Source organism: Nymphaea colorata, chromosome 9 (genome assembly GCF_008831285.2).
Source record: "Nymphaea colorata isolate Beijing-Zhang1983 chromosome 9, ASM883128v2, whole genome shotgun sequence".
Classification (NCBI taxonomy): domain Eukaryota; kingdom Viridiplantae; phylum Streptophyta; class Magnoliopsida; order Nymphaeales; family Nymphaeaceae; genus Nymphaea; species Nymphaea colorata.
The window spans coordinates 8,060,701-8,075,832 of record NC_045146.1 but is presented as its reverse complement, the minus strand read 5'-3'; positions in this window follow the sequence as shown (position 1 = coordinate 8,075,832).

Below are 15,132 nucleotides of genomic sequence, written 5' to 3'. Positions count from 1 at the left end.
TAGATATAATTGGATGTAGGTCAGACTGGGCTCAGATCAGGTGGGTTTAGTTATGGTTCAGCCAGGTTTAGCTTTGACATGGTTCATTTTTAAGTAGGCTCTGTCCTTGTGTGAGCAAACTAGGTTTAGCATTGAAGTATGAAAAGTATAACTTAGGTCTATGCGGCTCCTAACTTAGGTCTATAAATAAATATGCATGTATTGGTGAAAGACCAAAATACCCTTGGCATAGAAACTAAGCTTCGTAGGCTGGATGGGCAGGCTGATCACACAGGAAGGTGTGGGAGTCTGAAAAGGAGGTGACCTCTTGAATGTAAAATATCTTCATTTACCCTTCAAAAATTCAACTTTTCCAAAATCACAAGTATTAACACAAACCATTTAAGAGTGATGTCCAAGGATAAAATGAGAAAACATGATCTAAGGCATGTGAACTTAGAAATGCTTTGCTGATGAATGTTTGATCACAATAGTATGAGGACATTGGAGAACTGCATCCCGGTTGATTAGAATGCAACTCCAAAGATTGAGCTGCACTAAATTGAAGTGTGGAAATGGGCAACCCTAAGTGAATTTGTAGATTTGTAAATGAACTCAAATATGAACAGTTGAACTGAAACTGAAGTTAGGGATACTTAGGTTTAGTACTGAAAAATATAATCCTAGCTCGGAGCGAGCTGCCATGTTCAGGATTGAGAGAATTTTGGCTTTGACCTGCAGAAATGAATGAAAGAGTGACACTCTGATTTCAGGACAATTGCCTTATAAGTCAAATCTAGATCCTGAAACTGAAAGTAACTGAAGAAATACTATATGGACACTGAGGAGGCCCTATGTGGAGCTTGGTCAGGCCTAATAGGGTTTTGGTAATTCAGAAATGGTAGATGGCTGATCTCAGTGAGCTTATCAGCCTATTGTTGACTCTAACAACTTCCTCGGACTTATATAGAGAGAGTTATCCTAACTGCACCACTGTTAGGCAGTTTTTAGAATTCTCGAAGAAATTCCAGTTTTGGGGGTAAAAATGGAAGGTAGCGGTGGCAAAATGGTCATTTTTTGGATGACGGCAACTCAGGTGATCTGGGTTTGGCCTTCCGGTTAGTGAATGAAGTTTTTAGAGTTTTTTTTTTTTTTGATAAATGACCCTTACTGTTGAACCCGCTTTGAATCAGTTCAAAATCACCTCATGAAGGGCAAAATTGTTTGGCCAATGATGAATTTGTGGGTTCTATAGTATAAGTTGGCTCACACTTCACTTAGTCTCATTCAGGTCACGGACCTTAGATGAGAGGCTAGTTTTTCCAAACTAGACTGGCTAGATGGTTTTTACTTGGACTGGTGCTTGGATGAGCTTGGATGTTACTTAGGTTAGGCAAGTTAGGCAAGATCAGGCCAAGCAAGTTAAGGTTCATCTGGGCAGCAAACTAGTTTAGGGTTAAACACAATTTAAAGGTTAGACACAATTTAAATTGTTGCGGTTTCAAAATTAATTTATTAAAGCATGTAGTTTTAGAAAATTCCTTTTGAAAGTATGAGTGCAGTTAAGCTTAGCCATGTTCCATACCCAAGTTTTAAACTTCAAGTATAGCAGCAAGTATTGCTTAATTGGGTTCTAATTATGAATGCATAGTGTGTGCTAGGTGTGCTTAACCATGCCCCGAGATGATTAATCCTTTGCCAATTTTGGTTAATCACCACAGATTTTGGGCTTAATGGCTCTATCTAATCATGATTAAATTAGTGCAAGGGTATTTAAAAACATAAATGCATGATTTAATCTAAATTCTGTGTAGAGGAAGTAATCAAAAGTCTAACAAAAGGATATTTATGATAGAGGGGCATATCTAACCCCGATTGATCCTAGCGGCAATCCAATTAATTCTAAACCTAGTCAAAGCATCATTAAACATGATTAAGCATGAATGATCGTATACTAAGCATGAAAATAAAGAAATAAAGGGAAAGGATGCATACTTAACCCCCACAATTATAATACGCAGTTAAAAACAAGTATAGCCTAAATCGAAAATTAAAGCATGGCCTAAGCATGATACTAACCTAAGTTATCATGGCCTAAAATACGATCTCATTAGCCCATGTAGGGGCTGGCCAATGAGAAAAAGAGATGGCAGACTTTGCTCAATGAGAAATGGAGGTTCAGGTGAGGCCCAATGAGATTTTAACCTTTTATTTTCATTTTATGTAAAGAGTTTTAATAGGGTGACACACAATCTAGGGTAATGACACTATTTAAGGGGCTATGTGGTTCAGTAGAATTGTGCTACCTCTATAGCGCTGCAGAGGGACTTCCCAGGCTTTGATGCAGGCGATGACATCACCTAGCTTGGGGAGCAAGTAAGGTGAAAAATAAATAATAAAAAAGAAAATAGGCACCCACTTTGGTGGATCCCACCCAAAGTAAAAAAAAGGTTGGGTGCCTACCAAGGCCCACAATTTGGATTCGAATCTGGTCCACAACGATCCAATGTCCATCTCCAAGCCAACAAAAACTGGATCCAGGTCCTGTTAACCAAGCCTTTAAGGGGCAGCAGCCAAAATGGCAGTCATGTGACATGGATATTAAGCAAAGGAAAATGATATCTAGTGTGCATACACAAAAACTACTTAATATGTCCCAAGAAACACATACAATTCCATTATTTTTTTCAAAGAAGGTAGAAGATAGTACCATTAGTTGCAATGAGAAATTCGTTTCACATGCAACAAACCATATTGTGTCTTGTTTTTCTCAATGGAAAGAAAATTCTATCCTCTACTGCCACAATTATGTTATTTTTAACCAACCATGTATCCATGATAAGGAAAGTACTCATTTGATGGAGAATGACTCCACAAGGACAAAACAAGATCCACCCTAACAAAATCAGAAGTCGTCTTTACTTTTGTTCATAAGGAAGCATAAAATGGATTTGCCTACGTAGTTTCTCATTCATTTTTCATCGAATTGTGAAAAGGTAAATAAAACATAGGTTCTTTCTCCACGAAGGGCTGCAAATTACAATTCTCATCACTAGTCAAAGGACTTCGGTTATGATTCATTTAAAAATTTTCTGAAGCACGAATTTTTTATTCTATCTATTAGGATCATATATTAAAATGGTCTTATATAATAGATTTCCAAACTGCTTCAATAAGAAATATCTAGTTGAGGGCAGATAAATGAGTCAAATTTTAGTTCAAACCTGCAAATCTAACATCTACCTACCAACAACAGCCATTAGAGGAGCAATTCAGAAATTAACAAGCTACATGTAATGCTTTATAAGCTATTCAACAGAATTAACATGAATCTACTTTCTGCAGGCTTCAAGCTTACTATATGAAACATCACAGTATGTAAACTCTAGAAGATAAAAAAAATGTGAGATCACAAGAGTCCCTTGTTCAATCATTCATATATTTTGTTCAAGGAGATTTAGTGAATGTTATCACATAGAAGTCCACATGAACAACCTAACTAGATTATATAGAAATCAAACATAGTTTTCTGGTGACAGTCCATCAATATCTAACCTAGAAATCTGAAACCTATTTTCTCCAAATCAGAAACTGAAAAGACTTATAAAAAGAAAACTTCTATTCCTAAGATCAATTACTAACAAGCTCTAACCACATCAACAGGGGTAAAAATTAAATGGCAAAAGGATGTATATGCAATGATGGCTCGTAGAGACATGGAGAAAAATCTGAGCGTAACTTACATATTTCAAAAGTTACTCTTAGAGACATATATAAGTGAACCCCCAAAAAAAAAAGATCTTATACATGTTTTCTAGCAGCAATTTCTTATGGCATAATGTTTCATACACACTATGTACAAAATGAAGGTGATGCAATTTAAAAACCATGCACAATAAACATACTTGGAGTTAGATGTTGAACATAGAACCTTCAATAGTCTCTCTCTCTCTCTCTCTCTCTCTCTCTTCTATGTCATTTCCAAGTACAATGTCAACTTTCTAAATGATTGTGATCCTTATGTACATTCATATAACAACCACTCATGTAAATCCAACAAAGGTTACTACAAGGCTCCACCACTTTAGCAGTTCATGTGGCCATGTTCATGTGGCCATATCGCATCATGCCCCCTTCAGCTTGAGATTATTTGTGAAATAGATGTTCATGAGACTTGTCTTTATGTAATCGCTACAAATCAGCTTTACACCGACCCTGTACTTTAGAACAGTGACCCAAAGGAATGACTACACTAGCCCTGAGCTCACTCTCTTATTCATTTTGCAGTATTCCACTAGCGCCTCATAAAAAATGAGAATTATCATTCTCAAACCTTTTCTATTAAATCTTAAGTAGATGTTTGACAGACAAAAGATTGCCATTTTTCTGGCTTTAATCTCCTCAATTGCATTGAATTCTATAGTGCTCATGACTAGGTTCTGGCTTTAATCTCCTCAATTGCATTGAATTCTATAGTGCTCATGACTAGGTCCTTTCCACAAGTGTACTCTAGACAGCTGATAGCATAGTTTTAAAATTTGCCCTATTTCCTTAGCAAAAACTAAAGGATGAAAACAAAAAGTATCATATTGAAATGATGAACAAATCTCAAAACCTTAAGTCAGAAGCATTAGCATGAATCGTCATAATCCATGGGAACCATGCACAGTCTTGCAGCATAAAAAGTTGGTTCAATAAAATTGGTTGGCTCATAGTGAAAGGTTGGATTCTCATAAAAAATGAAAACTAGATTTTCATAAAAGTTGATCTCTCATAAAAGCTGAAAGTTGGATTTTCATAAGTTAGATTTTGTAAAAGATCGTTTGAAAGTCAGATTTCCATAAACATAGATTCTCATAAAACTAGATTTTCATAAATGTTGGATTCTCATAGAAAGTTGGAAGTTGGATTTTTATAAACACGAATTCTCATAAAAGCTAGATTTGCATAAAAGTAAAAGTTGGATTTTTGTAAACACAACTTCTCATAAAACTTGATTTTCATAAAAGTTGGATTTCATAAATATAAATTCTCATAAAAACTAGATTTTCATAAAAATGGAATTTCATGAAAGTTGAAAGTTGGATTTTTGTAAACACAAATTCTCATAAAAACTGGATTTTCATAAAAGTTTGTTTCTCATAAAATATTGAAACATGGATTCTCCTGAAACTGGTTTTTCCTAAAAGTTGGATTTTCATGGATTCTCGTAAAAATGATAGTTGGATTGTCATAAAGACATGAACTTTTTTCTTTCGAAAAATAAGGGTCTTGGACAAGGCTGAAATTTGAACTATCAGGAAAGTAACCAAAAGTGAGTCCTTGGGACCAGAGTATGTAGAGAGGAATGAACGAAGATAATGTTTGAATATTTAAAGTAAATCATTTAGTTGATTATGGCTCTTTGGGACCCATCACCTGTACAAAATGACTAGTATAAGATGTAGACTAGAGGCATGACAAACAACTTAAAGGACTGTATTGACTAGACAAATGCAATCTCCTTGATAGCATCTTCTTTTGAATCCAAAATGCATAGTCTTGCTACCTATGCTTAGGAGTCCTCACTGGTGTTCTACTATGTATATATGACATGTTAACTTTTTTTACTCTTATTTTATGTGTCATTGTAGATGCTTCTTTTATTTAATTACTTGATTGTTTGTTATTTACATCTTTTTTTATTATGCATGTACTTTTTAAACTTGTTTTACTCTACATCTGTCTAATAACAATGGAGAAGAAAAAGAGACACACAAATGGAGGAAACACTAATAAGATACAATGGAGCCAATTTATAGATGATACACTCATTAATGCATCATTACTTCAACAAATAATGTGCAATAGATTGAATGTAATTTTACTACAACTGTATATAATAATGTTGTGGCAGAATTGAATAATAAGTTAGGCAAAATGCTCACTAAAGATTACATAAAAAATTGAATGAAAACATTGAAGTTTATCTTCAATAGCCGCTATGACATCTTTAAAATTGTTTGAGTGGATTTAACATTCGTTCAAGGATAAATATGTGGATAGCTAAATCAGTTTGGAAGTCATTGATAGAGCCATAGAGGTAATTAATTTTATTTTTAACAATTTAATTATTTATTGGTTTGATAATTAATTTTTTATGTTAAATACGAATTTCTTTATCATTGTTATCTTCTTTGTATTTCTTTGTATTAGCAAATCCAATAAAAAAAAAAAAATTTCACAACACCTATTCTGAACTATAACAAATTAATAAACTTATTTGGTAATGATAGAGCAACTGGGGTAGGATCAATGACAACTAAAGAAAAGCACAACCGAATGACTTTAGTGGATGAGAGCACTAGTGATACTATATAGCTTATCGATGAACTGGTTTCTCAAAATCAAGTAGCATTAGAAGTGTTTGTCAATCTTGGAGACAAGTATGATGTCCAAGCTAAGCCCAATAGAGGTTCATTGCCAAAACATAAGAGGAGGAGAAACACAAATGAAAATTATTTAAAAGAGTTTGAGATAATCGGCGATGCTTTTGAAAGAGTTGCTAATGCAATTGAGAAAAATAATGTTTTACTCGAGCCAAGACCTTTAAATAAATACTCCAAAGACAACATATATCTAGCATTTGAAGTTATTGATATTGAAAAAAAGTTACAAACCGAAGCATATCTTCAACTTACAAAGATGAAAAAAACATTTTTTGCTTGTCCTTTTTCTAAGCAAATGAATGTCTTAATTAGAAGAATGCTTAGCAGAGCTAGAGTTATATAAGTCATGAATGTCATCTTTTATTTCATCTTTTATTTTTGTTGATCAGAATTTTTTGTCATTATACAAGTAGTATATATAGTGACATTTTGTTTGAATGCTCTAAGTTTTTATCAAATTTACTTCTATATATTAAAATGTAGAGTGAGTGTGGTTCATCTTCTATTTACAAGAATGTGAAAAAATTAAGTATCGAAAAGAACCCATGTCATGAATTTTAAACCTAGGAACCAACCCCATCAGGCCGACCCGGGTCGGTTTTTCCCGGGCCCAAGTCTAGACCCGATCGGGTTTGGCACCGGGTATCCAGGCCCCATCGGGCTAGGTACCGGGTATCTGGGCCCGTTACCCAGAGTCCCCTCTAGGGGTGGGTGGCCGGGACATCCAGAAACCAGACCACAGGAAGAGTTGGAAAGTAAAATGGGGAAAAGTTTTTCCCTTGTTCCAATTTAGGTAGTCTTTTTATTGCTTTGGGAAACGGCATTCTGTAGCATTGACTGTTGTGGACTACCATAGAAGCGGTCATTTGTGAGTTCATTGTAAATCAAGTGGCTGTTTGTAGTTTTCTTTTTAATGTCGGGTGGTACTTCATAAATCGCTCAAGCGTTGAGCGCTAATTTGTTCTTTGTATTTTTACCAATTTACGCTTTCATTGATTAATTTTGATAAATGAACGGAAAGTTTTTTTTTTTTTTTCTACAACTTTAACACCAATTCAGATGGAAAATCGATCATAACACATTTCCTACTTCTGCAAGATAAAAATCAACAGAGAACAGCTATGAAACCCAACGAAACTTGAAATAAACTTTCAGGAAAACTGCCAGATTTTAGATGTGTTTCTATGTTTCCTACTGTCATTGGTGCAACTAGAGAGTTGCCAGCTACTTTGACGCCTTTCTGATCAACTTTCTGCTACTTAATGCCTTGGCCACGACCTAAACAATTCAACTAATCCTTTGGAAACCAGAAAAATCCTTTGGAAACCAGAAAACCCCTTGAAACCAGCAGCAGATGCAAAGTACGTATATATAAAAGGGAAAAACAACGCTGGAATTCCTATCCCATCCTAGAAATTAAAGTCTTATCGATGAAGAGAAATTAGCAAAAAATCTACCAAAGGCTACCTAAAATTAAAAATTTAGTCGACAGACCTACACCACGTGAAGAACAGATTAAAAAAACGTTCAAATGTGCTAACAAAACAGAAAAACACAACCACTATTAAAAAAATAATAATAATAAATAAAACCAAGACAAGTTAATCAATCGGCTTCTAGAATACCTTAACTATACACAAGCACATAGTCGTGCAGTAACATGAATTAAACAGCAGAAACGAACCAGAAAACCTCACCATAAATCACATCTGAAATTCCATTTCTAACAGAAAATTAAACAAGGACTTATTTTTATGGAGAATGTGGCTAGGAAGTAGCCTGATCTTGAACAAGTTGCCGAGTTAATCAGATGCCAATCTAATCAGTCGTGGAAATTGATCACTTATTAACATGCTACAGTATCCTATAATGTGAATGCTATAAAAGCAAATCAAAGGAAATGGAAGAAACGAAAGCAATTGAACTCCAACTTTCTAACAATATGCAATAGAACGAGAAACCTTAAATCTTTATGCATGCGTCCATAAACTTCTAAGCATAAAACCAGACGAACGATGCACATACCGTTTACATGCAGAATTTTTTAACTTTACATATACACCAAGGAGAGAAAAAATATTACATGCACTCTACTCCACCATCTCATGCAGGAATCCACAAGAGATAAGTCCCGATTTGTCGCTATGAAGTTTAACCAGTCTTGGTGTCTTTGCCCGAGGTAATTATATAAAAAACTAGACTTTATGGTCTAATTAGTTTTAAGAATTTATTGCTGTCTTTATCCTTTACCCAAATTTTGAAAAGGAAGCAAATTTTAAGTGGACCATCAGAATGGGAGTTCGTGAACTGGGTGGAGCTTGATAAATGAGTCTTGGTTCATATCTCGGATCATTAGTCCATGTAGAAACGAGCCTAAGCTATTACGATGCATGTAACTAAACAATGCACAATCAAGATCTGGTCACTAACGCTGAGGATTGGGACGTGGACCTAAAGGTCAAAATTCATATCCAAATTCATGATCCACGTTCCAATGTTTGATCCAATTTGAGTTCAAGTTTAGATTTAGCCCCAATTCATGTTCACAATTGAAAGATTTATTTGATCCAACTAAGATACAGGTTACACTCTAACTTGGGATTTAATATCATGATCACATACCAGGGTCAAGGTCTAGGTATCACCTAGGGTTTAGATCCAAATTCAATGTTCAATGACATCATGACACGGCGTTATCCAGTTCTACAGCTAAGGTCCAATACTTCAATTCATAATCCACTGCAAGATTGATAATAAGATCCACTGTTCGGATTTGAGATCCAATATTATTAAATCCAGATCTGAAATTCAATTTTCAAGTTCCAAATTTGAGAATTACAGTTAAGCCTATAATCTAAATTCAATCATCTTAGATCCAACATCCGATCAATCTAATGTCTAAGGTTGAGACCCAATAACATCCAATCTTTGATCCAATGTTGAGATCCAATAACATCCAATCTTTGATCCAACATCCAAGATCCAATAAGATCCAATCTTTGATCCAAGATCCAAGGTTGAATCCAATAACATCCAATCGTTGATCCAAGATCTAAGATCCAAACATGGTTTAAATATTTTTGGCTAGGTTCATGGGTTTAGACCTAGCTACAAGTTTAGATTTGGGTTCAACGCCTGGTCTTAGTTAAACATCGAAAGAAAGTTTATATGGGTCGCCCAGTGACCTAGCTCTAAGTTTTGCAACCATGTAAAGGGTTCTTAGGCCAGTCTGGATTAGGCTTTAGAAGATGCAAGTGGGTTTAACCTAGGTTTAAATCCTGATCATGCATGCGTTTCAGGTTTTAGAAAAGATTTTTACTTTCGAAATCCATTTTATAACCTATGGCTAAGCAAGTAGGCTCGTGTAGAGACTAGGGTGAGATCGAGCGTTCACATGCTAGGGCTGATGCCTCAATGCATGGTACTGACCCTATTCAACCCAGCTTCTATACAAGCTGTTAATATTGTGCAATGCGTGCCTAATTCTAAGATATTATATACAAAATAAATCTATACGTTCAATGCAATATCGAAGTTAAATATAGAAAGCGAAATTCAAAACTGAAATAGAACGGGGAGCAGAGGAAGAATGAATGCCTGGCCTCTACGCTTACCCTAAAGACAGGAAACTAAAAGAAACTATCTAGGAAAGTAGGAAATATACTAAACCGCAGCATGCTTTAAGAAAAACTAAAACTAGCCTTGGTGCAGAATAAAGCTACCATAGAACAAGAAAGGAAACTAACTTAAGCATGCTAAAGGCAGAAAATAAAATATAAGGCATGCTGCTAAGGAAAATAGAAAACTAAACAGAAAATGAAGAAGAAATAAGAAAGGAAAAGAAAATTTACCCGACTCGCAGAACCGAGCCTCAACTTGACCACGACCTCTCCTGACTTTGTTGAGCCTGGTTGGAGATCTTGACTGAGTGCTACTACAACTCGAATTCAAGACCTAACAAGACATCGAAAACTATGCCATTCATGGAACACGATTACAAGCACGAAACATTATGACATATCACGTATAAATCAGACATTAAACAATATTTTGTTTATTTCATGCATGATTTTGAATGAAAATCAGTTCCAACAGAAGCACATTGTTCCTTGCAGAGTTCTAAAGAGCTCTGGAAAATTGATTTTTCCTGATTGATTCAGAACAGAATGCAAATAAGGGAGCTGTGTAATATATATGACATATGAGGGACATGTATTTTGCACCGATTTGAATGCGTCCAGGTTCAACGTATCGAGACCCTGGATGAACATCTGATTCTAAGATTTAGAGTAACACATGAATCTAGAGAAAGTTTTAATAATGGATCTTGGATACAATACCTGATTTGGATTTGACATCTGAGTTCAAAGAACTAGAAATGATATCAGAATTTAAGCAGATCCAGATCATAAAGCTGGAAACTGAAAACAGATTCTACATTAGAGATCTGGACTAGGCATGCCCTAACCAGGCTTACTCTAAGCTAGCTAGTATCAGACCCATCACAAGTTTGGGGTGACCAGGGCTAGATCTAGTTCTAGGTTCAGTCCAGACTAGGCTAGACGCAGATTAATTGAACTCATCAGGCTGGCTCAATTCATGTTCAGTTTATGCAGAAATAACGTATTCATGCAAAAAGGATAATTTTGCCCCTATCATAGAAACTAAGTTGTAAGGGTTGTATGGGCAAGCTGACTATACCATATCGTGGATCAAGTCAAGTTATCGGTGCAAGCCAAATTTCATATCAAAATTACCTCATTTACCCCTTAAAAAATGCAATTGTCTAAAATCACAAGTATCAAATTGACTCATTTTAGAATGATGATGAAGGGCAAGTTGAGAAAACATGATTTAGGGAAAGTCAACCCCAAACTAAACTTAGAATACTCTGGTGAAGTGTATTTGATTGTAAATCCAGTGAAACACTGACTCCTTGATTTATGATAAATGAGTTCGAAAGTTAAATTGCACAGTGAGTAACATGTCTGGAACTAGACAAATCTTATTGGATTTATAGAAATGCAATTGACCTCAATCCAAGAAGAAAGAACTCAAATGCACTTAAAGATACTTAGATCCAACATTAAAGAATATGATTCCGACTCATTATGTGTTAACTAGTCATAGTTGAGCTGAAGCTCTTATCCTACCAAATGGGAGAGAGTGTGACAGTGAAATCAGACATCTCGGTCTAGAACTAAATTCTGCATTTTAGACTTGAAAGTAACTCAGGTTTTACTCAAGTTGCACTGAGATGATCGTCAGTTGAGCTTGCTAGGTCGGATGGAGTTCTTGTGATCTATAATTCGCAGTTGATTTGATTCAATGAACTGCTTAGGTTTAGAGTAAGCTTGTTCGATCTAAGGTAAAGCTGATAGGCTTACTCTCATGGCTCCTAATAAAGGTGATGACTATCCCAATTTGGTTGTTTTCAGACAATTCTCATAGTTTCTAGCGATCATCAAAATTTCGGCAAGAAAATACAGAGGAGGGGGTTTCGCAGTGGCAACGGTCTTGTTAAGGGTGCCGGGTTTTTTTTTTTTTTTTGAGAAAATTTGTGCTCCCCCAGCCTTTTTTTTATAGGAAAATTAACTCTCGTTGTCCATTTTGTTCACTATTGCCTTCGTAGGAAGCTTGTTTTCACTGTTTTTGCTATATTTCGCTCATTGTGACTCCATTTTATCCTTAAGACCTATTTGGAGGCATGCATGCAGCATGGGAGTTTAAACTTTAAACTCTAAAAAATAGGGAAAATGCATTACAAAAAAGGTACAATAAAATAGTGCATCTGTTGCATCTACTACGCCCAAACTAATCATTGCTTCTATCAGAACTTTGGATACTAAAACTTTCATACTTTTTTCCTTCTAGCTTGAGACCTTGACTTTGTTAAGTTGTTTCAGTTTATTTCTTAAATGATAGTTGTTTAAGGTTAATTAGTATGTAATGATGCTTAAGTGTTTCAAAGGTATGAATGTTTGAGATGTGCTATGTTCTCAAAGAAAATTGCCTAAAAAATTTTGGGTTCGTTGCATGAGGAATGAAGATTTCTGTTTAATTTTGCCGTACTACAAATCAAGTAGATAACCCAGTTATGCTACTGTACAAACCTGTGAACTCTATGATGTTTCATTTCCAGGAAACAATCCATGATGTTGAGGGCACAGCACAATGTAGACCTACATAAACATTTGTAACCATTTCTATCCATCGGTGAAGTCGATTTTTACCAACGTCCAGGAGGTGGAGTCGGTGAAGATTTAACTTTTACTAACGTCCACTTTCAGCGGTTGATGAACATCAGTCTTCACCAACGCGTGCAGAATACATGTCGAATTCTCTTTTTATTGATAGCCGGGAAATGGAAGTCGGTGAAAATATATTTTTCACTGACATGTATTAAACCTTGCGTTAATGTAAGTATTTTCTAGCAACACATTACCGACGTCCGGTTTGTACATCAATATAAGTTTCCCTTTCATCCACGCGTTATTCCAGGACATGGCGATAATAGTTCTGCCGACATTCATCTGTGTCAGTGAAAGTTATCATAATACTTTCACCAACATTTTTAAGTAATGCCTTTACTGACGTTTCAGACGCACCAGTAAAGGCTTTGTCGACCTTTTATGTTCGATTGAGTTCTTCTTTTACTTTCTTCTTCTTCTTCTCTCTTTTCCTTTCTCCTCTCCTTCCCACCGGTTGTTACTGCAGTTTTCCGGTGATTTCAGGTGTTTTTCATCATATTTTGACGTCTGAACGACAAATGGATAGGTTCCTCCATCTTTATGTTAACTCTTCCATTTGTGAATGATTTTAGATTATGAGACTGTTTGTAAAAGTTTTCTTGACGGTCGCTAGCTGGTTTAGTACATGCAGTTACTTTATTTTATTGTTCGGCATAAAGAGATTTTTTGGCTTGGTTGTAAGCTGCACGAGGCCATTGAACAGATTACAAAAGGACATTTATCTATGCAATTGCTCAATGATGGACAAAATGAGCTGATGCTGTATGTTCCAAGAGATTGACAAGGGCATGTTCCTTGTGCAACGCGAGCAGTATTGGTTGTAGAATAGGAGAAAATGGAGCAGACTGACTTGTCTGTTCACGGAGAGAAACTAATCAGCAGTTTGGATTCAAACAAGTACTCGCAACTGCTGTCTGCCACTCTTCGGACTCTTTAATTAGCAATCATAGAGTTAGGCAGCTGATACTGTGTTCTTTAAAATTTTAATGACGATCTCAAAGGTAGTAAACTTTTGCAAAATAGGTAAGTTGAAGACCAAACCACCAGTCCGAACTTTGAACAATCAAAGTGGCTAGAAATAGTTTTGACCCTCTATCCACTTAAAATTCCAGCATAAATCCATGCATGAATGTGGCATTTAAGAGACTATAAAGGAGTGAGAAATTTGCTCCGGTAAAAATTGAACTCAAGCTTTGGAGATCCTCACCCTTCTCACTCAAATTCAGGCAAAAAACTTTTTTGTCACTCTAGTGCTGTAAAATTAGGTTTTTGGGCCGAATCTGTGTCAACGGTGAATTGATTTGAAGTGGCAAAAGTATTAAAAATTGTTTTCTGGTACAAAAATAATTAAAATTATCTAAGATATTTTTAAAAATAATGTGAAGGCTGAAAGTTGACAAATATGCACCTTGAATCAGCCACGGATTGAGCCAGTTTGCTACCAATTTAGCAGAATAACGGAAGTTTGAGAATTACAGAAGGGCGGGGTATCTAACTGGGTCGAGCAGATGAACGGAAGGACGGGAAGAAAGATTAGCATTTAGGGCAAGAAGGGCTGTTGGCCAATCCATCATTCTTGCCGGCAGATATCAACCAAGCGAGAGAGAGAGAGAGAGAGAGAGAGAGAGGCAAACACATAGAAAGTCACATTATAGTCACCACGTCCACCAGAGGTCAACCGATGGCTGCCGTAGTGTTCGCCGGAGAAAGAGAAGAGGAGCAGAGAGATAGGTCGTCGGTGCGTTAATGTGGTCACCCGAGGGGACCCCTCTGAGACGACAGTTTTTTTGAGTGAAAACTCAGATTGTGGAAAAAGGGTTTCGATTAAAAACCTTTTTCTTTGTCTGGGGCCGCCACCGAACAAAATTTATTTGACGATGCAATTTTCATTTCATCAAAAATGAGAATTTTAATTATAGAATTCCACAATTCTCGCATCATCAAACACCTTCTAAATGTTAAAATGGAACTAGCATGACAAGTAAAATAAAAAAAATATATATATATATAAATATATACATTTGAAAGGAAACAAAAAAAATGCCCAATGCATACAAAAGTGTTTTTGAAAGAGAAAAAAAATGTCTGATGCGCATAAAGCCAGTGTGGTCCTCACTGCTTATTTTTTGTTGCATTAATGGGTCCGGTGCAGCGCAAGCATTTAACAACAATAGAATTAACTACTTGAGGATTCACTGCACTCTTATTTGCCACTAAAATAACAAGGTTTAAGTTGTAATGGAATTGATAATTTGTGTGTGACAGGTATGGCGGACTAACCGCAAAAAATCAATGATTTTACTGGATGTCATAGAATTCCAAAATCTCATAGCCCGCCCGTTCGAGTAGAAGGACGGATATAAAATATTGAACTTGGAAAAGGTCACGAGTTCACTAATTGTGGCAGATATTCTTTTCATGTAACCTGGTAGGAAAGAACCCAATTGAAAAATAAATACACAGATTTTTATATC